This window comes from Orussus abietinus, unplaced genomic scaffold, assembly GCF_000612105.2.
Source record: "Orussus abietinus isolate OABI.00-Male unplaced genomic scaffold, Oabi_2.0 scaffold433, whole genome shotgun sequence".
NCBI classification, from domain to species: domain Eukaryota; kingdom Metazoa; phylum Arthropoda; class Insecta; order Hymenoptera; family Orussidae; genus Orussus; species Orussus abietinus.
The window spans coordinates 25,250-48,365 of NW_019394578.1; the positions used below are offsets into that span (position 1 = coordinate 25,250).

The 23,116-nt window shown below is 43.5% G+C and overlaps 1 protein-coding gene across 1 annotated transcript in view; it reads right to left on the reverse strand.

Annotated features, from left to right (window-relative positions):
* LOC111674025 (protein FAM117B-like) overlaps positions 1–23,116 on the reverse strand; it is a gene marked incomplete at its 3' end in the record, with an annotated part of 56,836 nt that overhangs the window by 19,647 nt on the left and 14,073 nt on the right. Inside the window, exon 2 of the mRNA XM_023432762.1 lies at positions 17,784–17,926. The remainder of the gene's footprint in view (positions 1–17,783; positions 17,927–23,116) is intronic.

A 23,116-nucleotide genomic window follows, 5' to 3' on the forward strand; every position in this document is an offset into this window, starting at 1 on the left:
TACCGTGGATTGATAATGTTCCTAGAACCGCTGTGGGCTGTTTCGCGTGTTGTCAAAGGCGTCGCCGAAGATAGCGTTGTGTACGTAAAGTTCCTCGTGATCGATCGTAAATCCGGAAAGCCAACACCAGATATCGAGTCAAGATCTTCCTCGCTGGTGAGTCGAAACGAGCGCCAAAGAAAATTAAGATGGAAAACAAAATCGTCCCAGCAATCCATTACGAGTTAAGGTGATATGAGTGTCATATATAGGTACATACCATAAAGTAAAAATATTTATAAAACTTTTCTCCAAATTGGGTGTACCGAATCATTTAAAACTTCATCACGAGATTATAGAGGCCCTAAAGAAGAAAGCGATGCTCGTGAAATTTCACATCTCGAAAAAAAAATGGTATTTTTCTCGGACAAGAACCAAAGACTTTTTTTCGAAAAATGAAATTTCACGAACATCGCGTCCTTCCTTGCGGCCTCCATAATCACCTGTTAACGTTTCAGATAATTCGGTGCACCCAGGTTGGAGAAAAATGTTATAAATATTTTGACGAATATTTTGATATATAATGACCCTTTCATATCACCTTAAACCCTTTGTAACCCAGTTTCTTCCGCAAGCCAAGAACAACCTGGCATAACCTGAAATATGCAAACATTACCTATCGGATATTAACCATTCCTTCATAAACTCGCACAAATTTGTATAAATTATAACATTTATAAATGTACAGTTGATAAATAAATCCCTTACTCACGAATAATCGGCACACTATTAAAACGCGCTAAATCATTAAGTTTTGTCGTAAAGTTCAAGCAAGACTTGAAAAATATCCATACTTGGAATAAAATATCGAGATTTCAAAGTCACATGGCGTTACGTCTCAATATCGTCTCCTAGGGGTTAAATAATTCACAATATATAATATCCGGCGCAATGTCGATCCTCTTCGATGTCCTAGTCGCGTTTCCAGGAGTCCGATGCAAAATCCCAGGTGCATCACCTGGCTCTCCCTCGTTTCCTGGAGCACCCATCTAATTCAACGGTCATCGATGATCCGATTGATCTCCATTGGGCGCGCACCCGTCTCGGGTCCGTGTAGAGCGCACCACTTTGCACCTGAACCGTCGAGGTTGGCCGTTTCTGGGTTAAGCCCTCCGGGCCGCGGTGTGCTCGGCGGTCGATCGATTCGCTAAGGCCGGGAAAAAGCCGGAGAAGAGAGAGATATCGGGCTTAAATTCGCCGGCGACGCCGCGGAATGCGATCTTATCGTCGTGCTTCTCTGTCCGCGCTTACGTAAGGGCCCGTATCGATTACCGATCGCGGCCGGCCGTCGATACATCGAGTCGGGCGTTTCCTCGGCGCGAGGCCAGCCCGAGGAGAGGAGACCTCGTCACATTGTCCATCCGCACGTGTAATTGGCTTACGTGGCACATGTGCCGCCGAAATTCAAGACGAACGACTCGATCCTCACGCGCTGGATGGCCACCATGGACCGCCATTCGGGTGGTGGCCATAAGACAAGATAAACGCGTCGGGCCGAGGCTCAATTAGACCCGCGAGTGCATGGTTTGATATTCGATGTCGGAACGAACGCTTCTAAGCTGACGGTTTCGGACGACGTTTAAATCCCGATCGATGATTGGACACTTAGAGCACTAACGAGGTCGGCGAATTAATTGGCATGTGGTATCCCTAAAGCGGGATGTAACTCGTATCGCCCGCGTGTTGCAGAATATGAAGTGCCAACTCTCGCGACCGATGCCTCACAGTGTGGGAGAAAAATCGTGGTAAAAAGTTAAAAATAGGAATTAAATTTTATTAAATCAAAGGAGTTATTAATGCGATACACCAAGTGTAGCTCGGAAGATTCCGTAAGAGAGCTTTGTTTCAACAAATATTCAAAACGGTCGCCTTCTGACCACACACGAGAATTTAAACGTTTTAAGGGAACTATTTCCCCACGCTGTATGTACAGTGGCGGATATTAATGCCTTCCCTGCAGATATGGTGTTGTCGATGAATGATGGGAATGCATTTATGTCCACCAGAGTACATTTTCCGAGAGTATTTAAGGTGGTATGCAGGTGGAATCCAAGGATTCAATCGTTTATGAAACTTTTCTCCGAATCGATCGTGCCGAACCGTGTGAAGTTTCACTACGTGAATATAGAGGGCATAAAGAAGGTCCTGTGTCTCATAAATTTTCATTTTTTATTCAGAAGTAAAAAACGGAGAATTAATAATTACATGTATGCCCTGAAACCGTACGTGACCTAGCTAGCGCGACGCACGTGTGCTTCCGAAATTCGGAATGAGTTATCGACTTCCACGCTCGCGTGCTACCGTGATAAACCGCTATTTGGATAATGACCGTAAAATCAGACGACGCGGTGCACGGTTTAACGTTTAACGTGATATGAGCATTCGTTGCAGCCGCGAGCACAGATTGGTACGATCGCGAGGAACGAGTCATGGATTTCAAAGATGGCTAAGTCGATTTAGATGCGTTCTCGAAATGCATTTGATGCATCGATAGGGCCACGGAGTTAACCTTTCCCGGCAGGAATTTCCAGGTATCCTCCTGAGGATACCAAAGCACCCTTTTCCGAAGGATTAATGGGCTTACGTGTGCACTAAACCCTACACTACACGTGTTGCACGTGGTTTTCGAAAAACAAACTAGGATGCTAGATAAATTCCAGGATCGCGTGCTATCGCGATGAGCTGCTCTTCGGATAAGTATCGTGGAACGAGATGATACAGCGTACGAGTAAACATTCAGAATTCACGCGGAACTAGTAACGTCCAGGTTACCCGGGGAAGCATATGGGACGAATGGATCGTGAAAATACCTAGGATTTGTGGCAGTCCGGGAGACCATTTAAAAATGAACTCTCCCGTATCCAGAAACCGCTAAAAGCTCCAATACGTTTTACGGCTCATTTTTCACCACGTGGGGTAATAATGGGTACCGAATTCCCCCAGCTCAAAGGACCCCCATTTACAGATACCACATAAAGGATCCTCGACGTGAACCAATCAACCATGACGTAAAACTAACCACACGTATCAAATTCACATAATAAAAATGGAACGACCATAAAAAAAAAACCATCGAAGAAAATGATAAATATATACGACACTCCTAAGAAAACTCTTTTTACGAACAAAACATTATAAAGATCCGTGAATATAATTCAGTAAAACTGAACGTGTTAATTTACATGAAGAAACCAGGACTTTCCAGTCTTGCGAGTGACTCCAAATTCAACGTCCGCGTTTTCACCGGCCTGGATTCTCGAAAAATCCGAAAAGCAAGCAGCTGACTCGCCGGTAATCCATCTCTGAACGAAGCATCGTCGGAATGTCCGCGACTTATCAGGGAATCCGGACGAGGGGGCATAAGATTCGAAGTTTATAGAGCGATTATTAGAAATTTCCCGTCAGACTTACGGGACAGGGCGGGCGATGAAGTAGCCCGCCAGCCGTGGGCGTCGCGGTGGTGAAATAATTGTCCGGCCCTGCCACGGCGGGGATGCGTGGTCCCCTTATCAAGCTTGGACAATAACTTCGCGACGTGACCACCCGCCACCATTTATGGTGTCTCCTGGTCGTATCCGTCCTCGAGGTGCGTCCCGTAAGGTTTCGAGAACAGGCGAAGATGGACTTCGATTTGTCGGCTCGAGTCAAAGTTTTGATCCTACTTAGAACCCCTTATTATAGGGAATCCTTAACGCTAAACGTACCGACAATTTATAACCCCATTACCAATACCTTTTAAAAAAAGGTCATTTGACCGGACGATGGTACGTTTAGTGTTAAATGGGTTTCGACATAGGGTAAAGAAGGTAATTTTTATGCAATTGAGGTCATATTCCTGGCCAGTTGCATCAATATTCGACTTAAAATCTTGAATGAATGATCAATAGTAATCACTGCACTTTGGATAGCGACTCAAGCGTGGACTTTGATATTCGGTTAATCTAATTTTTGTCGGTGCAACACGCATTTCAATAATCCTATTGTTAATCGTGGTTAAGAAATTTCATGCTAATCACGGTTGGGGCAATGGGTCCTAAACGTGGAAAGTATTTCTATTGTTTATACTTATAGGCCAATAGTAGGACTTGATTCGTACTAAGTAGGACGTTCAAGGTCGAAAGTAGAAGTGAAAAGAGACTAAAAGAGGTTAACGTAGAGCGAAAATTTCGATTTGGGTCGAGTTTCGGGAAATATAATCGCGCGTTTATACAAATTCAAATAAATCGCAATCCAAGATGGCGGGTGGACGCGACGCCATTGGAGAACTTCCCGATCGCAGTGCCGGATGCGAAAGTGGTCAAGGTTTTCCTCGATCTAATTCACGGTCACGTGAAAATCACCGTGCTTTGCATTAAAACCCTGCGAGTTGAACAATTGTATTAAAACCCATCATCACAACAAATAAAAGAAAATCAACATTCCACGCAATTTTGCGTGCCGATTACCGATCGTAACGTGAAACTGCAACTCATCAGAGAATTGCAGATTCCAGCAGCACGCGCGCCTTTGAGCAGATCGACCTCCCGATATATCGATACTCTTGACGGAGCGCGGAACGCTAAACTGCTCGTTTAATCGGATGGAAAGGAAACATTAAGGAATTAATTCGCGCACATCGATCGACATCTGCCTGAAACAATAAGGGAAAATTACGCAAGGATCACCTTGCCTTTCAACGCGCTTAACGCGAGGTCGCAATGGTCGTATTTTCGCGACATTCTGTACGGCTCTCGCGGCAAGTCAAAAAACAATGCCTGCGATGGAATATGGAGCGCATTGTGAACGATTCGCATCTACCTTGCCGCGGACTGCACTTCTTTCGGGTCTCTCCGGAAACCGGCTGGGAACTCGATTATCTCGGCCGCTCATCCGATTGGTCGGAAATCGAGGCGGCGATCTCCGATAGGTTGCGCGCGCCCCCAGGTAAAAGGAGCGTAGCCGTGGCTATCCTTGACAAGAACTCGCGTGCTTGTCTCCTACTTGCCTCCCTCCCCGCCGCGGTCGACTGGCGTTCGTATCGCGTGCCTCGAGGGCTGGGCGGGACACCACGATCGCCATCTAGCGTCGCGCCGCGCAACTCGCTACTTCTTTGACCTACCTCCCGCCAAGTTAGGGATCTGCACGAGCGATCACCGACGGTTTCGTAACGAGCAGTCCGTTTCCAACGAGCTTCGGTTTACCCGCGGCGTAATTTACCCGGTTTCGGATTAATGCAATCGAAAACGCGAATCGGCTCGACTAGGAGAACGTTCGGTATCGTCACCGCCGTTACTTTCATCTGGCTGAGTTAATTAAATATACACACGATGCAGTACATGTGGACATGAATGCCTTCCCTGCAGATACGGAACCATCAGTGTATAATGAAAAAGCATTCATATCCGCCATTAAACACGTGTGTATCGTGTAAATTGTTGAATGGATAAGTGTCTACGTACTGCAGTGTTCCAATAACATGTAAACAATTTCATAAGCACAATTGAAATTAAATTCAACCGGAACTACCAGGCCGCGATATGAAATTTAGACAGAGACCACATCGAGCGCCGTTTCAACGTCCATTGTAGAAGAGTATTATGACCTATTGCAGTGGACACCTGAATCACGTGCATTGATTTTGTTATAATACAACAGCTGTTGTAGTACACGTCGTTTTTTATGTATCTCCGGCCTTAAAGAGCAAAAGATCGACTTATTATATAATTTTGAGGGCATCGCTTGGCAACGGAAATAACAAGAGTCAGTCGGTGGTAACTAACGTGAGCGAAAAGGTCGACGTTATTTAACAAAACCATTAAACTTTGCTAAAAGACGTCCATTGCTTCCAATTCTTCTACCCTTGAACGTACAAGCAAACGCGAACTAATTCGAGCATCCCGGATTTTCGGAAGTTAAAAAATTGCCCATATAAATTTCAATTTGGAGCATCGCGGCGTCTTGTCCAGCGAGTAGATTGAGAGGTGGATGCACTCTGGTACTCCGGGGGCAATAATGGACTATTTAATTTGCTTTCTCTTTCGGGAATACAGTGTCGCGGTAAAGAAGAATTATTCGCTGCAAACGCGGGTGGCGGGTCGAGCCCGGCGCGAAGTACGCCGTAAAACGCGGAGTACCCGGCGTTGTTACCGGCCAGAATTGCAACAATACCGCATTTGCTCCAGGAACTGACCCCAAACGGGGCGGGCCAACGTAGGACGACGCGCGCCAATTTAGCGTCAAATTTGATGGAGGATTTTACACAATGCACGATCCGCGTGCGCGCGGAAAAGGCGAATGGTAGGGCCGGGCTCGCCCGGGCCATTAACGGAAACGTTACGGTAACGAGCGGGTCGAGGCGAAACGGGGAAATCAATTCCGGCGGGCACGGAGTGCAGGAAATGCGAAAGATTGCCCGGCATTTCACTTCGGCCGTGCCAGTTTTTCCGTACCACCCGGCAACGGGTAGACGGGAAGATAATGCACTCGAGGCATGACAATAGTCGATGTCCCGACGACGTTCTCCACGGGAGCTGCCATCGTCGCGATAAAATAACTGTTGCAAATCGGCATAGAATCAAACTTTTGCAAATTCATTTCAACGGATTTCGTTTAAGAGCGACTAGAGTAGAATGCTGATTACAATCCTTCCCTCTCGGTGTCAAAACCCGAAGCTTCATTAGTAAATTTGTTTTCTCCTGCAACATTGAAACGGTTGAACATGGTCATAAATCTCGCTTAACTCGAGATATGTTATAGAATATGTAATAATTCAAGGTAATATTTAGTAAACACATTAAACTTCGTTAAAAGGAGTCTTTCGCGCCCAATTCTTCTGTGCTTACATGTACAAGAAAATATGACAATAGTCGATGTCCCAACGACGTTGTCCACGGGATCCGCTATCGACGTGATAAAATAACCGATACAAATTGAAGTAGGACCAAACATTTGAAAATTCATTTGAATAGGTTTCACTTAGGAGTAACTAAGTAAAAGCCTAATTAGAGATCTCCTTTTTCGAGGCCAAAACCAGAAGCTTCTTTAGTAGATTTAACGTTTTCTCCTTAGGACGTTGAAACGATTAAAACTACGGACATAAAATCTCGTTTAACTCGAGATATTCCTGTTCCTTCAACTTGTATACCTCTAGTTTGAGCGAAACCTGTGCAGGGCAAAAACTAATTCAATCTCGTTCTCATTTACAGAGGTCAAGTGCTCGGATCGCGACTCCGGACCCGTCTTTGCGCTTTCTACTCTGCAAATGGATTTGTATTTCTCTGGAAAGTAGGGACGTGTATTGCAAACGAGATAGGTGATGAGCATCCATCGGGGTAAGTACCTAGAACCGAGGCACCGATTAATATTAATTGTCAATGTAGTACATAAGTTTATCTTTTACTGTATATTTGTTGCGATCTTTCAGGACCACCGTTAGGAACGCATCGGATGCGAGCACGAAAACAACAGGACCCCTGCCGATCTTATAATCAACGACCTCAATCAACTTCCTTGGCATTGTCGCGAGTTCATCGAATCAATTGGAAACGCGATCGCAGCCTAGCACGGTTTAATTGAAGCACGTCTAGGAAGGAAAAACACGCGAATTCTACCTCTCATGGTCTCATTCGTAGATCGCGCGCTGAAAGCGCCGGGTTGGTCCGATAATGCAAAATGGAAAACACGAAAGGAAGGACGAGAAATTTTAAAAATTCCTTCCGGGGTACATCGATGTCCAGGAGATGCAAATAATCGAGGGCGAAGTTGCCGATACTCAACGAGGCCGACAACAAATGCGGGATATTTTTTGAGATCTCAAGGTAGATCCATATCCGTCATCTAAGTTACTTTTGCTCAGAAGTCAACGATAGAAATTGTTGCACCGCAAAATAGCTGCGGCCATTCGACGACAAATATCTGAACATGCATGAATAGTATTTGGGCAACATACTGAGGCACATTTCGTGTGTATCTATTTGACATCCATTGGGTGAATCATGTCCCATATGCATTATGCATCGTGTCGGGAACTTTTTACAGACGCCAGTTCATGCATACGCATAGTGTCTGTACAAATGTACGTACGTATGTAATGTATTTTTAGTGTGTTTGAATGTCGTCAGTAAGTACAGTTAGCACGGAGATAGATAGTCAAGTATAAGATACGCCTAAACCTCGCTTTTCGATAGTATCGGTGTAAATGAAAGCGACGTGAAGGGATAATGCATGTGATCGTTATTAACTTCTTGTTTCCTCTACAGAACTTGGTAACATGTTTATGGGGCATGTTCTCTATACGAGGTATAGATTGAACGGATCGATTAAGGCGTGGCTTGGCACCAGCGAATCTACAAATTAGCACATCCAAGAAGAGAGTCAGAGGGTTTTATTGATGCAAAAGCAGATCATAACGCGAAAAAACGTGATTATCGACGGGCTCGTAAGACCAATAACGAGGACAATGAAATATATAGTAATACCCATCAAAATATTGGCATATTCGAAGACACTACTAAAAATACTGCATCGTTTCTATTAAAATTGTGTGTGGATTAATATGTAAAGTCCAACTTCCTAAAGCGCGAATTAAAACTAGGGTAAACTAATTATGCAAAAAGGGAGTCAAAAAAGCTTCAGAAAGTCTGACTGCAAAACACATCGCGTTATGATAATTCTTATCCCTTCACAAGTGCATTAAGTCGGCTCTTAAAGGTAGAAATAAATTAATTTACACGTTTAAAGGCTGAGCGAGCACTAAAATTGCGTGCACGAAGACGTTTGCACGCACTTAAAAAGCCAGAAAACAAGGTGCCAGAGAACGTGCAGGAATTGGCCTCAGCCATGTACTACGCACTCGACCGCGAAGGTGCCAAATGTCCTAACGACGGTAACAATACATCACAAATTGTTCTCTCCTTATCGGCGGATTCTCCAATGCATAGTTTAAACCGACTCAGCCTGTACATTTGTGCAAAGCATCTACGGATCTACACGGGTTTATGCCTTTAATATCACGTGCCTGTCATCTGATTTACATTCGCGTTTCCACATACCATAAGCGAGAGCGTATACTTTTTGCGTCCATATGTACAATATCTTACGTACATGGCGTGTACCCACATGTGGGACGTAATTTTCACCAGATCGATAGAAGACGTATGCACGTGGGACGTAAAGGTGTTATGCAGGGAACGTGGATAATATGCCACAACGACGAAAACGGAACCACCTTCGACGGAACGAGCGTTTTCAAAAAAGGCTCCAGACATCCGTTACCAAAGTCCTTCCCGCTCAATTTCATTCGTTCAATTCGTTCAATGACCCAGGCGCGTATCGGATTCCCTGACAAACGCTCGTGACGAATAATGATCGATAGGGAATATCATGCGACCGATACAATATTTTTTGTTTGCACAGTGACACCAGATTTAACGTTTTTGCTACCTCCGCTGCAAGTGAAATTGGAAACGCCTAAAACATTGCACCACTTCGGCACCGTTTTTTTCCCGACCGGACTATTAATTTGGAAAATATGACTAGGTAGTGGGATGCATCTTATAACCTCGTCGATCGAAAATTATCGCTTGTGAATTTCCGCCCAGGCATTTTAATGGGAATCGCTAATTACACCACGAGTCTAGAAATAATACCTCTTTAAAATGAACAATGTTAAAAAGTCGAGAAAACATTGTATTAAATTAGACATTTGGATCCCTTAAACATATCGAAATTACATCCTATGTTTTATCTAAAATACATGTAGGAGCTTAGGGAGATCCGCGATTCCAATGTATCTTCTCCGAGTAAGTAGTAATTAAGCTTGTTAGAATTCTACTTTTCTTCCTCCCACAGTCTACTCGGCATTTTCACTCTCGGTCAGTACCAACAGGTTGAAAATAATTGTCAACCCACCCCAGCATCCGAGCACTGGATAGTTCTCGTCAATTCCGATACCTATCGAGAAAGTAATTTCGTCAGATGTCATCCATTTCGGAGCTTGCGGATTTCAAGACAAAAAGGGGGATGATATCGCATCTCGAGATGACGGCGATCTCATCTATAGTGCATTAGATATCGTGAAACTGGCATGTTCGATGCTTCTCTCTCTTCCATCTGATCCTCGAAGTGCGTTCTTGCCCCTCCAAGAAGGGAACGTTCGAATTACCTCCGAACGTCGATAAAATTGCCCCAGTTTTGGGATCGGCAGTTTCGAAGCTGCGATTCTAACTATTGACGCCGCCTCGTGTCGGCTTATCATCGCCGGAATTCGGTTGGACGGTTGTGCCGAAAGTACGCGACATCTCCGCACGAGCCATGGCTCGAAACGAGCGTACGACGCGTACAACTTGGTACTTGTACGAATAACGAGTCCGCGGCACGTGTAATTCGGCCTCTCGTTTAATTGGTTACGATTGGATGGACGGCAATGCCGCGTTCGGTACGACTACGTACACGTGTTGGTACTATGGCGCCGCTCAAAGGGTCAGAGGATTCGTTTCGAGGTAGACAAAGGAATTGGGGCTTGAAAAGGTACTCCTACTCCCCCCGATAAACCGATAACAGGTACCCCAATCGAAACTAGTGCACCCCCTGGAAAGTATCCCATGTTTTTCTAACTACTCGACTTGGTGATACAAAGCAATCAGACGACCAGCTGTAACAATACCAGATAATTCCCATCCTGTATGCACGACAGAGTTCATTAAAATCATGATTTAAAAAGAAAAATAGTTAACCTTTTAATCACGATTTTTTAAATTACTTTAACTATTTGAATACACACCTCATTTCAAATATTAGGTTAAATTAATATTACTATAAAACTCTCCGACGTCGCGAATTGAGCGATCACGTTATATGGTACCCAGACCGTTAAAAATTGCGATATTAAAAAATAAAAATCAGTTGATCAGAATAGTCGACTTTAATCAAATTATTTAAATCGTCTCAGCCCTGCATAACCAGGTGCGTATAGCTGGCACCTTTACAAAAGCCAATGTAGCACATAATTAGCACATGAAGAGCACAAAATGTTAAGATATAGAAATTTGAATTTTGTAAACGTGGGGGTGCCAGCTATATACGCCTTGCATAACCATAAGGATCGTCTTAGGCCTGACGTGACCTACTCTAACAAGAAATAACACGAAAGAAAGGTTAAATACCTAATACAGTAAAAGAAACTTGTTAACAGAAAAAAGTCACTTTCGAAATGAACGAATGCTCGCCAAGAAGCCCCTGGGATGATTGCGTATAGTTATCGATCGTGGGTACGGCGACACTTTCCTATTTATAGTATTTGTACCCTGAGAAATGGAGCTCCAGATTGTTGGCGCCAATAACAGCTGTTCGGGCACTCGAAAGCAGGATTCTGAACGAGGTCGTAAACAGATCGGTGTACTCCAGCTTTTCGGTTTCGGGACATTCGCGAATAACGAGTGCGTGGGACGTGGAGGTTCGGGCAACTTACGAAATCGCCCATGTGACGTTAAATCAACTCAAGTAATCCCGATTGATACTCGGCGACGTTCCGACATGTCCGGCGATCCATGTCACGGCGAAAATATCGCGAATCGCGCCGATCGGATCATTGTGCACCTGTCGCGCGGGCGCGTGCTGTTAATCGATCGCCGAGATGCCGATAAAGTTATTCACGTGCCCAATCGACACGTACTGCAAATATCTCAGGTAGCTTGATTAACGAGCACATACGTAAAAATATTTGAAGATATCGGTATACCCCGACAGAGGTGCAATTTTATACGCCTCTCTGCTTCCGCGCAGGTCCAGATGATGCATAAACCGCAAACATGTTCCTACCCTGCATGTGTCGTGAAGTCACCTCCGAAAAAAGAATTTAAAAAATAATAAAGGCGACGAATACTTCCATGCCGCATATACTCGAGATGGAATCGAGACCCACGTATTCTTTACGAACCCATACCCCCGGCAGGATAATTCGAGACTGGTTTCCCGAATTTAGCGATGCGCCAGTGCGAACTTAAAAGGAGACTGAATTGTCCAGCACTTCCTTCGCCGAGACACAATTTTATACGTAAAGAAAGCAGAAAAATGAAAAAATGCATCGAGACCCGGCTGTCCCACGCACAGCCAAAAAGAATTTGGTTCATTTTGCAAAATCGGTTGACCGCATTCGCTTCATTTCGGAAAACGTTTTTGACGCAGTAAACCGAATTTTAGTACATTGACCAAATCCCTTCGCTTCGATCGACTGAAGTGTTTTGGTCAAATCGTTTTATTAATTTTAGAAAATATTTTCGACAATAAATAAAATATTTCGGTTAAACGTCCCAAATGACTTTAACTTTCGGTACAATCTACCAAAATATTTGCCGTACTCGGTCAGATGTTCTTATCCAAAGAATTTTGTCGCTTTGACCAAATATTTGGGTGATCATATAATATTCATATTCTATGAATTGCACCAACAGAAATTCGATTCAACCAACTAAATATCTTTCTGCGAGCAGTGGAAAAATTCCTAATTTACAAATCACATGCAATTTGCATTCTGAGGTAAATATTAAAAATATTAACAAAAATAAAAGAAAACATAGGAAAGAGATGGAATTTCGAAAGAGCGGACGCAAATGTACGCGAATATCGTGGTTACTTTCCTTTGCGTTCGAACGCGTGTTGCAGGGCTCATGAGCGAAATCGAGAAGTATCGTCTGAAGGTGTTGATGCATATTCCAGGTCTCTATACTGCGGCGAGGAGAAACTTCGAAAGCGTCATCGGAAACCCGTTCAACCGTCCCCAAGTACCGCGTAAACGGATCGATCCAGGCAAAAGGAAAGCTCTGCATGGAGTTTCAAGTTTCGTAGCTATCCACCGTCCAAGAGAAGAATCGTGTCCTGCTCGGGCGAATTATTGAAGATCCAAGGACCTTTAACGATGTCGCCAGTACCCGCAATCAAGGTCCTGAAAGGCGATCCCTCGAGGACCGTGACGAGTAACGTCACGAGGGAACGATCATTGTCGTTAACTTTCAAGTAAAATAAATACAAGAGAAGAATCCGACATACCCAGGATCTCTCTACGTTAAAAATATCGAGTATCAAATATGGCAATGTAATTGGCCTCTAAACGCGAATTTGTTAATTTCCTATAAATATGTACCATATTTTTATGTTGTTTATTTAGAAATAGTAAAGACGCAGATGTTACCGAAAGCATTTGTTCTGTGACACTGAACGGCTTGCGATTGTCAATCAATCTCCGAGGATCGTAAACCCTCGGGCTGTGGAAGACGGGCTCAGTTTGTGTTTTGCTGAAGGAGGACTTAACCGCCAGCAGCTGGTTTCGCGTTTTGAATGAAATTATTCCGGATTTCGGCGACACATAATAGACTATATTTCTTATACGGACAATGAAGAACGCGTGATCTTATGACGATTGTCAGTTGTCTGGGCAACAGTTAATTCTTGATTCGCGTTGGCTCGGCAACTAGAATGAATTTACGTGGACTCGGTAACGTTTTTTTCGAGAGAGATCCATGTTGTCTCGACAACTATCGGTTGGAATCTGATTTTTGCAACTGTACTTAAAAAGTACCAGAGTGCATAGTTCTCCCTCCAACTCGGTGGAGGGAGGAAGTCAGACTTGAGTTGAGCATTCTCATTGGCAGGGAAAATTTTCGAAGGTTCAGGGTTTCCGCCCTCGCAGGCACTCGCGAAACGGCCGGTCACGTCAGCCGCGGATTCGCGGAAAAAACCCTTGAGCGACGTCTAGTAGCCAGAAGTGGACTTCGGAATTTTTGAAAGTCAAAAAGTGTGTTCGCCTGACGTCGTCCCGTGCCTTCGACGAAAACCCTCGAAAAGAGGCTCTTTGAGAATGCCCGTACTCAAATTTGTTGCCCCCCTTTCGTGGATTGCTCGGGCCCTTCGGTACGCGTAGGAAGGACCTCGAGTTTTCCATGGACCTTGATTTGAGCGGTTAAAAAATATTAATTTTATGCTAATGATTAACTCGTATGGGTTATCGATGCTCCTGCATTTGTAAAAATAGATTATCGAGTTCGGCTGGCACATATTGGATGCATCCTCGACATAAATTCGTAACCCCTGCTAAAGGTTTGAGCAAAAAGGATCTATCTTATTCAGGATCTCCGTAGAAATTGGACGTCTTATCGGTGAACGTTATCGACAGATTTGCGCTGTCTGATGTTATCCATTATTGTGAAATGCTATGAAGCAATTCCAATTCGCAGATCACGTCGCAATGTTTAAAACTCAGGTTCTCCAGAATGGAATTTATCTGGGACGCTAAACCCGAGGGAAGTAGAGAGCTTACAGTAACGGCAATATGTGATAAGATAAAAGTTAAGTCATTTCTGAATAACGTTATTATACCTAATGGTTTAAAATTACATGCTACATGATATGTTTGTTTTGCTCCATTTTCAGTGTCTTGTCAAAAATATTGCAGTATTTCCGCATATTATGTCATCACGCAGGCGCATTCAATGCATATCTACGCTCAATTATAGTAATCAACCATAATCATCGGTCTCATGTGTAAGAAGGTTACGAGCGTGTTATACTTCCCAGTTTTTCTCAAACTTAAGAACTTCAGGGCGTAGAAATGAATAAACTCGATGTACTGACATTTCAGTCGCACGGAAGTGATATTTTCCTTATGCAAACGAGTTTGAAAATCCTTATCGACTAATTTGTACAGGTCTCCGCCCGATTATGTAAATTGGATTAGAAAATATCGAGACGTTCACCAAGTTAAGTCGGGTCACGTAAAACGATAACAATCCTAGCCCCAACACAGCAGCGTAACATTTCACAAGTGATATAATAATTTCGCCCTTTCCAACACCGGACTTCCAATAAAATTAGGCACACGTAAGAAACTATCCATAGAACACCACGAGTTCAAAACACGATCGCGTCATTGCAATCGAAAGTCCTTCCTCTGTGGGGCCAAACTCAACTTTGCGTTAAAAAAAAGATTCTACCTAAAATGGCACAAAAATGTATTGCTCTTCAATTATTCCGGCCGTTATTCCGTCTCAGTTCTCTACGTTTTATTTATCCAAACGCATGCTCTTCCTCATAACAAAAATTACTTTTTTTCCACAAAAAGCTTCTCCTGTTATTTCCCAGTGACATTTAAGTCACCTTTTTCTCGCACAATCGATACGTAAAAAATCAGATTAACTCTAAAGAAACCCGGTTGACAATGACATTCCACTTCCCTGGATAAACAACCCAATCCGATTGTCCGCGTCCATCAAGAAAATATTTACCAAGGAAGCAAACACACCCCGTAATTCAAACGGTCCTGTAATCTTCGAACGTTCCTGTCATTTAATCAAACCGCCCCTGGCAACTATATAAAATATCCACCCAACTTTACGTTATAAAACGTTGAAAATGTTTCGACACCAGGTCACTCAATCAAGTCCAGATTCACAGTACAAATGTCAGCGCTCTAACACGTTACAATCGCATGTTTTTTCAAGGATTAAAAAACGGTAAAAACGCGTCATCAGCGAGGATTCCCAGTAATAGCAATACCAGCGGTTCTCTTGCTGCCAAGCCTGACCTTTCTCTCCTTACATCCCACACAACGTAAAGTCGCCAAGAAATAAAAAAAGAATAAAATTAAATAAAAAATAAAAGCTATATATATAGGTCGTCGAAAAGTTATTGCCATTATTTCTGTTTAAGATTTGACGCTTCGTTTTCAAATAAAGTTGTTTTTCCTTTACGTACATGCTACATACCACTTTAAAGCGCAGACTTCGCTTTACATTTTGATAATAATTGTATTTTAAATATTAACTTTTACTTTATTTAGACCATTTAACTAATGATGGAGAAAAGGCAAATTCGGGAAATTTTTCTGTACGAGTTCAAAGCGATGGTTTCAAAATTTCCACGACCTCGAAGTTCAAGACAGTTTTGGACTACCGGCAGCCCTTGACAACGACCACTCCAAGGTATTATTGTAACATGTAAAATACAATCATTGAACAAAAATAAAAAATATATACAAATATATCTACAAACGAAGAGCATACATGACACGGATACATTGAATTCTTTTGCTTTTTTTTTGTTTTTACAAGCTTACTCGAAAACAAAGCGTCAAATCTTAAGCATCAAAAACCGCAATAAATTCCGGCAGCCTGCTAATATAGAGAGCGATTTAAAAATTGTGAATCCTCGCCTCATCTGCCACGATAGTTTCCCTTATGTTCCAGATCGTTCCTCTATTTCCGGAACACCTCTGCCTTGATTTCCCTGTGTTCCCCTAAGAGTGACCCATCTCTTTCCAGGCGATCCCCTCCGCGTCGATACCGACTCGCCAGTTACGTGGTTGAACACTCGTCGAACTCGAGCGCGTCGCGAAGAGAGCGAGACGGGCCGAAGGGAGAAATGGCGACGTAACCGTATTAGGAGAAGCACGAGTTCCTCTCGGCGGGCCTCCGAGGGCCTTCCTACGGCTGCCGAATCTCATTGCTGGCGATCGCTGCGTCTGGCCTTGAACCCGTGGTGTTCTTAGGTATGACAGAGCTTACAGGTGGTACACGTAACGGCTCGTACTCGTCGGACCTTTTCTTGCGGCCCGGCCTCGGTTGCCAGCCCGGCCGCCACGCTCGCGGAATGCCCCGCGTTCTCTCGCTCTGCCTCTCTTGTCCCTCAAATATTACGCATTTTGCGAGTCCTACGCTTCGATCCTGCGCGTCCCGCGTTTCTTCCGGGCACGAGCCGACGTGTAACACGCACGTAAGCGACTCGCTAGACAGAAAAGAGCACCCGCTCGCACCGCAGAAGGGGACGGTCCACGTGCGAATCGATTCCGAAGATCGATAAAATGAATAGAAATTTCATCCCGAGAGACAACCGAGTTCTCCCTATATTTAGTACATGGTACTTATCCAGGTAATCTGGTCAACGAAGCGCGGAGAACTATTTTCTGCTCCAACGCTCCAATCCGTGTGATCGTTTCGAGGTGGACTCGGCTGTGACCATTTTATTCTTTATAATTTTGTTAATTATTTTTTTTTTTTGTAGGGAGAATATTAATGGCACGGGCGGGTGGCTCGAGTTAAGGACGTTTCGTGGACTACGGTACTCGGTTCTGGTAGGTACATGCGATTTTTTGTGACATTTCAAATCGTTCCTCCCTCAGGAGACACGATCCCAGTATGCGGGTAAAAATCGCAAGGAGGAAGGAAACGACTCATATCCCGTGCTTTCTCTTAAACCGACAGTACCGCGAGGTTGCTTGCTTTATATAACGGCACGTCGCCGTGCCACGGTCTGGAACGTCATATATCCCCCAGCTGCATACAAGATGCGCCATCATGAAGAATAACCGCAAGAAACACGTCAATTTTCCGGGATATTCCGAGATCAAGACGTTGTTTCTCGCGGCCGCCTCGACCCGGGTTCCCTCGTAATGGAGACAAATTGAAAATACGCAGCGGTTATGCGGAATATCAAGATATCGCCAAACGAGCCGATTGAACTACTTTCCTTTTTTAATCCTTCCCGATCCTCGTCAGTCTTCTTTAAATCAATTAACTGGAACGTCATTCTGCAATCTTACGACCACTTGGAAAATCTATCCGTTAAATCGAGATTTAACGGGTTCGCCCTGTCTGGAAAAATTGCATTCAAGGATTGTCCCCACCTCTTGCCACCCATTGCCAGCTTAAACGAGCCACGAGGACGCGGATCCCCTTCTGCCGCAGGACCACGAGACCACATTTCGTGTTTGTACTCACTTTGGAGTTTGTGACGTGGTCGGCCGGCACGGATTCGGGAACGGTTTGCAGGGTGCTCCGCATGCTAGCGGACATTGTAGGCCAGCCAGATTCACTGCCTCAAACCCTCCGACGTTGCGGTGATGCACCCTCTCCTTCTACACCTGAAATCACACAGGGATCTCGTTACCACACGGAATTTCCGTACACCTCTCGGGTACTCGTCGACCCAACGTCAGACTGTATTCGGATAAATTTGATCAAAATTATTAGAGCCTATAAACCCAATCCAATATTTAAGGTGACGCGAAAGTGGCATCAAAGAAGTCTCGTTTATGAACCTTCTTCGAACTGGGTGTACCGAATCGTCTCAAACTTTACAATGGGAGTACGAAGGCTACAAGGAAGGTTCCGACCCCCATGAAGTTTCAAATTTTTTTTTAATCTATTTATTGACATTTTTTAAATTCTATATAAAAAATGAAATTTCATGATTGTCGGAACTTTCCTCATGGCCTCCATATTCACGTTGCAAAGTTTTAGGCGATTCGGTACACCTCAGTTTGGAGAAGTTTCATAAACGATTAACCCCTTTCACATCCCCTTACAGTACGAAAACGAGGAACGCAATACCGAAGGTACTTGGATTCACTTTTTCCTTCCACTGAAATTACTTACAGATCATAAGCGTCTACTAATAGCAAAAAGTGAGCAAAACCTTGGGATAAGGATGTATCGATCCTTCGTTCACGGTTCGCCTAAAAGTAGGGATTTTCTATTTCAGACTTCGTTGTTGCTTTTCAGGGGGAACACCTGGGGTTTTGTGTAACCGTAAATGAGTCAACGCGATGGTTGATTCGTGCCCTGAGGATATCGCGATGGAATTATTAATTAACGGAGCCTCGTTCGTCATTCTCATGCTGACCGTATTCTAACGGGCTTTTGATTGAACCGTATCCCTCTTAGCGGTGTGTAGCGTGTGTGTGAGAGATAGTGCGCGTTCAGCGAGGCAGAGTAAAGAAACGTGTACACATTCGAGCACTCCGAAGTATTAAAAGCACGACTGTTCTTGTAAAAACGGATTGGAAAATATAACATTTCTATTAATTACGATACAACCAGGGACAATTAACGGAACGCAATTTTTCCTCGAAAACCAAGCTCGGATATTCTCCAGCGCCGTTCAATCGATGGAAGTAATATACATTAAAAAAATCTCATGTTTTGAACCTCTCCAACATAAACCATCAAATTACCATATTCGAACATCGAGTGTCGTTCGTACAAATAAATATTGACTACATTTTTAATTACCTTGCATGATCTATGTTATCTCGAATCGATTTTACTACCAATGATTCATTTTTTCCTAGCCTACGATCCTGAAAGTACTCGATCAGATTTACGATTTCGGGCAACCTTGTAATCTCGCAACGGCGGATTACCGTACTTAGGCCGACCCCAGGATCTCACGAGGCCGTAAAGATCTCCGAGAAACAAGGAAGGCGAGAGGAGTGCGAGCGGAATGTCATTAAACCCAAGAGAGAGAGGGCCAGTGGTTAATGAGTCGCAATTAGGGCGAGCGGTTGGACATTTTGCACTTTCGTGACGGTTTTCCGAGGGTCCCCGACCCGGTCACGATTCATTATTCAGGGAGGCTCAACGAGAGTGGCAAGACGCTCTCGTTGCGAGGCCCGCCTCATTAATGGTCGCGCTGTACATTAATATGCGGCGAACGCCGACCTTAGAAAGGATAAGGTCACTACGCGGCATTGACGAAGAGAAAACGCACTCTTACCATGGGTAGGTCCACCTACCCGCTCACGGTCAATCGGATGCTGCGATTCATCTACGGGGATGACACGACGACCCGAAGGGAGAGGTCATCGGGGTCCGGAAAGAGAAGAGGCGAATCGGCGGCATAGGGAACGACGGAGAAGGAACGACTTCCTTTTATCAAGGCTCGAGGCATTGGCAGGGAAAGAAATCCTTGATAAAAATATTTTATATCGCTGCCAAAGAGTCGATCAGCCAGGCGAAACGAAGAAAAGGGAGGAAAATGAGTCTCGAGAACCGCGCCGTGGAAATCTCGGCAATTCGCGGCCGGAGAAACAAGATTGGGGAAAGTTTGCGCTTCGAGCTGTATCGTCATTACCGGGAACGTTACCCGGTATCGTGCGAAAACGTTACGCTCGGCGAATCGATTTTACAGAGGAGCTATTATGCGTGGGCAGAGGGAAAGAATATAAAAGAACAGGTGCATCAAGCTAGCACGTCAATATCACAATTCATGATTCCTGAATACAGATAAATTATGTGCTAATTATGTCCTAATTTTGTGCTGGATTAATTACTTTTGTGCCCCCACCATTTTTCCGAAATTTGAAATTTCAGTGTGGCCGTGCTAGCTTGACGACAAGCCAGCACGTTCCCCTCTCAGACAATACAGAAAATTAAAAACAAGTACACCAAATTGAAGGGGAAATGATGTGCTAATTTCGATTTAAAAGTTCGATTTTCACTCTGACCGTGCTTCCTCGATGTCAAACCAGCACGTTCTCTTCGCAAACAATGCAATAAGATAAAAACAAATACATCAAATTGGTCAACGAATTATGTGCACATTGAATATCATATTTCTAAATTTAAATTTCTATCCCTTATTTCCCAAAATCCACCCTCATCCCCCCCGGTACAAGAGATAACTGCCTATCGGGAAGAGAAACTTAAAATATTTTCTGCCTCATTAATCTTAGAATTATGTACGTTCCAAATGCCATACTTTCGCATTTTATGCACCATCCCCTATGCCCCAAAATCCACCCCCAACCCCCTGGTACTAGAGATAAGTATTAGCGCTGAGAAAATCAAACCGTTTCCTGCCCAAAATATTCTTAGAATAATGTGCTTTTCAAATTCCGTACTCCCGAATTTTGTGCTTCAACCTTTGAGCCTCAAAATCTACTTGTATCCTCCAGGTATAAGAAGTAACTGCCTCAAAGTTGAAACTTTGTCCGCTTCAGTTACTAATCCAATTGTGTGCTCCACAAATTACCACAGCGTAGAATATTGTACTCCAACCCTAAGGTCCCAAAATCCATCCCATCATCAGTCTACAAGAGGTATTTATCTGATCGTGTGAAGAAAATTGAAACCTTCTATGCTTAAATTACTCCCAAAATTATGTGCTTTTCAAATACCTTAGCGTGGAATTTTATGCTCCAACAATTATTCCGAAAATCCACCCCCATCATCAATCCATGTAATGATGAAACTCTATTGCTGTCAAGAAATTTGAATGTCTTCCGATTTAAAATACTTTTAGAATTCTATCCTTTCGGAATACCATACTCAAAAATTTGGTTTCCTATGACTCACTGTCGGTTGAGCCCCATGTGCTCACTGACAGATGGGATAAAGCTGAAGCTTAAGGGATGAAGTACAAAATTTGGAGGTATGGTATTTTGAAAGCACATGATTCTAAGGGCATTCTGAGTTGGGAGAGAGTCAAATTTCTCCGCAGTGATAGACAGTTTGATCTTGTGATTAGTGCTAGGGGCGAATTTTGGGGAAAAAGGTTGCAGCAAAAAATTCGCCGATATTATATTTTAAAGCTCATAGTTGTAGGAGTTATTTAAGCGTAAAAAAGTTGAATCCTTCTCCGCCCAAATAGGCAGTTACCTGATGTATCCGACGTGGGAGAGAGGGGCGGATTTTGGGACTTAAGAGGAGAAAGCTTCCATTTATGTATATGATATTGGAAAAGCAAATAATTCGCTGATAACGCTTCACACATTTTTCGGCTGTTAAATCGTTATTTTTTTGATGGGGTTGCCAGCTTTCTGAGTCACTAGCACCCCCCACTCGCAAATATAATGTTTCAACAATCGAAAAAGGGTGAAAATTATCAGGGAATTAAGTGCTCTTCGAGTATAATATTCCTAAATTTACATCTCTATCCCTTATGCTCCAAAAGGTACAAGTCGTGTACCCTCAGATACAAGTCGTAAATGCCTGTTGGCATGGAGAAAAGTGAAACCTTTTCAGCTTGTCCTACTCCCAGAATTATACGCTTTTTGCTTACCATAGTGGCGAATGTTGTGCTCTACTCCTAAGGTCCCAAAACCTACCCCAAATAAAAAACCACAGGAGATAAGTATGCGATAGCGTGGAGAAAATAGAAACATTTTGTGCTTGAACTGCTCCCAGGATTTTGCTTTTCAGATAACGTAGCGCCGAATTTTATGCTGCAAACATTTCCCCCGAAGCCTTCCCCCATGGCAAATCCACAAGATGGTACTGTCTATAGCTGCGGAAAAATTTCAATCTCTCTCGAATTGAAACGTTTTTAGAATTATGTGCTTTCGCAATACAACACTCCCGAATTCTGTGTTCCATGTCTTACTGCCATTGTCTCACCACCCCATGTATTCACTAACGGATGGGATAAATGAATAGGGGCAAGGGATGGGGCATAAAATTCTACGTTATGGTATTCGAGAAGCACATAACTTTGAGAGCAATTTAAGCGTAAAAAGTTTCAATTTTCTCCTGGCCATCGGATAGTTACCTCTTGTAGAATGTATTAAAGGAGGTGAATTTTCAGGGTAATGGTTGCAGCACAAAATTCCACGCTGTGGTATTCGAAAAGCACATAATTTTGGGAGTAATTTAAGCATAGAAGGTTTCAAATTTCTCCACGCTATCAGATAATTACCTCTTGTACACTGGTGATGGGATGGATTTTGAGACCTTAGGGTTGGAGGATATCTACGCTGTGGTATTTTGAGGAGCACACAATTGGAGTAGTAACTTAAGCGGACAAAGTTTCAACTTTGAGGCAGTTACTTCTTATACCTGGAGGATATAGGTAGATTTTGAGGCTCAAAGGATGGAGCACAAAATTCGGGAGTACGGAATTTGAAAAGCACATTATTCTAAGAATATTTTGGGCAGGAAACGGTTTGGTTTTCTCAGCGCCAATACTTATCTCTAGTACCAGGGGGTTGGGGGTAGATTTTGGGGCATAAGGGATGAAGCATAAAATGAGGAAGTGTGGGCGTTGAAAAGTACATAATTCTAAGATTAATTAGGCAGTAAATATTTAAAGTTTCTCGTTCCGCTATCCAATTATCTTTTGTACCGGGAGGGATGAGGGCGGATTTTGGGAAATAAGGGATAGAGATTTAAATTGAGGAATATGATATTCGATGTGCACATAATTCGTTGACCAATTTGACGTATTTGTTTTTATCTTATCGCATTGTTTGCGAAGAGAACGTGCTGGCTTGATGCTGAGCTATGTGGAAAAAATGGTCGGTGTAAAGAAAAAAACTATTACAGCACAAAATTAG